General features: G+C 37.5%; 1 pseudogene; it reads right to left on the minus strand.

The window, feature by feature from the left end:
* Positions 1–1,125: 1,125 nt before the first annotated feature.
* Positions 1,126–1,247, minus strand: LOC132247993 (U5 spliceosomal RNA; annotated as a pseudogene).
* Positions 1,248–3,581: the final 2,334 nt, after the last annotated feature.

Raw genomic sequence — 3,581 nt, forward strand, 5'->3', positions numbered from 1 at the left:
ATCTTGGACCGAATGGTGGTTTGATTACCCATCAAGAGTCTCTCCCCGTCGCCGCACGATCCTTCGACGTACCCTACCCTGCGCGCTCGTCGAGAGTCACCTTTCGGACTCTCATTTTGGTCGTTCCATAGAGCCTAGCAAACTCCGTGAGTGTGTATTCAGAACTCTGTTCGTGTTTGTTTTGTGGAGCCTAGCAAACTCCACATGTGTCTTTTTGTAACTGCAACTCAAGAAAGTTTTTCCTGCCTGCACCGCGACCACCTACGGCGTAAGTAAAACAATCTTTAATCAACCTCTACGTGTCAGTGCCTAATTCTAGTTCGCCGTGCTGACCTTTTCCCCGGCCCACGTGCCCGGGCTGCTGGCCGCAGCCCAACGGCCCCGACACAGGTCAGCATATTAACTATGGGTAGTTACACTGACCCCAGTTGCTTGTTATGGTCCACTGACTATAGTAGGAGTCCTGATATTAGCTGCCAGTATGAGAGACTGGATCAAACACCAGGCTATATTTTCTACCTTTGGTTCCTGATTCTGCCATGAGTCTATGACATGGCCTTGAGACCTCACTGTCTCAGTTTACACATCTGTAAAATGGAGTTGATTGTTACCTCTTTTGCAAAGCAACTGATGGGAAGTATGTGCATATAGACACATGCAAATTGTATATAATGTAATCAGTAATAACACATTTGAATCATCTCCTGGTGTACAGAGCAGGAGAAAATCTGAGAATTTTTACATCAGAGACTAGAATGTTAGGATGAGTCCTGTTCTTTTTGACAGGCATCTGTTTTCTATTATTGATAGCACATGATTTTTCTCACTAAGGGAGTTGTATATAACAAATATTACAATTATAATTAGAAATCAGTTTTAAATTCTGCAATTACAACAGGAGGCACTTAGAATGCAGTTATCAAATAAATAACAGTGAAAGTAAGCATACAACTGTCTGCTTTAAAAACATGTACAGCCATAAGAATCTAGATCAAATATTGAACTGCATATCAACTTATTTAACATGATGTTTACACCTTACAGCCAGTGTCATAACTGTGGCTTAGTGGGTTCAACTGAAAATTCCCATTATTTTTATGATGAGATTCACCATTGAAAGAATAGAGTTCAGAAAGATATAGACATTTTAAATATACCTTTTGCTATCATGAGATAGCTGTTCTTCTCCATGGAAATCTTTAGTAAAAGGCAAAAGATTTATGCAACTTGAAGAGAAACCAGAGCACAGTTTATAGCTTAATTAGAACTATAATTTTATTATAAAATGTACAATAGCTCATTGTGTGACATAAACATTGACAATCTGGAGAATCATTTCATCTTGGCAAACATACATAAAAAAATCCTGCCCTGTCATTTATGACCTTCATACTCAATATTGAAAATGTGCTGAGTGACTGACCAGAATATCAACGTCCCACCTGGCAACGTATGGAAGACAGGAAAAAAATCTCTTTAACCTATCTCTGTGTCTGTTTAAAGTGCTCTTTAAACACTTCTGATTCAGATGGATAATATCTGCCTAGAAATGTTTGATATGTCAGGGTCGATAATGCTACAAGTGAGAAATGTATGTTAATGATGATAAAATGCTGATCACAGACTTAGTTAAACCAGACAGCAAAAAAGTTCCACAGGAAAAATTAAAACACTTACTACAAAATTTACAGCTGCATGTGAAGCCAGGCTGAACAAAGACCTCAGATAGTAAAAATGTATAATATGTATATCACGTCAAATAAGCAAACACTCACTAAAGGGAGCAAGTATTGTGCTCGGTTTCATAGAGAAATAAGATTCAGATAGCAGTAGAGACAAGAAAAGAGAACTCACAGTGCTGTAACAAGTGTAGCTGCTGGATGAAGCCCCCACGTTTTGTACTGTGATGTTTCTTTCTCTTGGAACTTGACTGAGCTCCTGCTGAAGTTAATGGAGAAAAGTTAAATCCAACTCTTGCTTTTCAGTAGCACCTTTATGTTTACTAGCACCAATGTTCTCTCCATTGTCTGTGGTCCTCATTGCTCTATACCTTATGTTCCTTGTCATTCTGCAATATGATGCCACACTAGTGCCCATTTATGTGCTACCCATGGCTATTTTGGAGTACCTAATCTATGCTGTTGCGTACATCCTGTAATTTAAAGAGGCCCCCAAACCACATCCTGGCTTTCCAGTGACTCCAGGGATTCAATGGTAACTGTATAGTTTTTCAAAAATATGAAGTGGGCCTAAGGGGCTGAAGTATGTTTCAAAGGTAGGCAGGATGTGGACAATGGGTGTGGTTAAATGAGAGTAGGGCCATGGGAAGATAGGAAATAGGGTAGAGCCCAGAATGAGTTACTTCATAAAGGATCCCAACAAAAACTAGAACTAGCTCTACTGCTACTGTGTCTGCTTCGGTGCTGTTACAAATCTGATTATAGTCATACTGATTTTCTGTCACAGGTATTGCTTCAGTAAAGGAAGATATAAAGCAGACAGCTTTAATTAATTACTAATTAAGTAATTCAGTCAAAAAACTCTCTGAAAACTTAGTCTTGATTTAGGCCACAAAAAGGCTACAGAACCTGGATCTAAAAATCACTGAGCCATTATTTCATTTGCTGTATAAATACAATTAAAATAAAAAATCACAGGAAGAAACCATGAAAGCCCTTAAAATGAGCAGCACAGCTGTGTAAAGCAATGCTGTAACAATGCAGGTTTCCTGTTGCTGCCTTGGGCTCATAACTTTCTGAGGCTTGGGCCTTAGACAAAGCAACAACGTTCAATTTTTTTTCTAAAGCTTCCTAGCTATCTTTTATATAGAGATTTGTTTTTAAGTCTTCTGTTAAAGTCCCAGAAGTACAGGGATCTGTTTCCAACTTCCTTTTGAAAATGATGTGATCTTCAAAAAAGAAAATAATCCTAAAAAATGGACAGATTTTTAAAAGTCCACCATTTATTTCATATTCAATTCTGTGTGTGTCTTTATTATAATCAATTAAATGGAGGAACCCCCTTCCTTCCAGCATAGAAAAGAATTAGGCAATACATTAAAAGTAGATAGTAGATAACCTTGTTTGCCTCCTACTCAACCTTTCTTCATCATTTTTAATAGCAAACATCTAGCTATTGATTAGTTCATTTTAAATGCTACTAAGGTAAATGTCATACTGCTTTGAACTGATGAAAGAATTGAACAAAGAAGACTCACAGTAATTGTGACATGTTAAAGAATACAGATCATAGGCTTTCACACACACACAAAAAAGCTAATGTAACAGTTTTCCTTCATGTAAAATTTTAGAAATCAAAGAAAATACATGGTATGGAAGTAAGATAAATTTAACTTAACTTAAGGCATATCCTTCACATCTTCCACAACATGCCTTTGTAGCAGGAACTGTGACTTCATTCTAAATCAATACATTTTCTCAGGGAACATGATTCCATCATAAATCATCATTTGCACAACATGCTCCTGCTAATAAATCTGCAGCTAGAAGGGGTAAAGAGGAAACTGGTTAACAACAAACTGCAACGTTAAACTAGGGGGAAAATAATATAAAACATGAGGT

Source organism: Alligator mississippiensis, chromosome 1, assembly GCF_030867095.1.
Source record: "Alligator mississippiensis isolate rAllMis1 chromosome 1, rAllMis1, whole genome shotgun sequence".
Lineage (NCBI taxonomy): Eukaryota > Metazoa > Chordata > Crocodylia > Alligatoridae > Alligator > Alligator mississippiensis.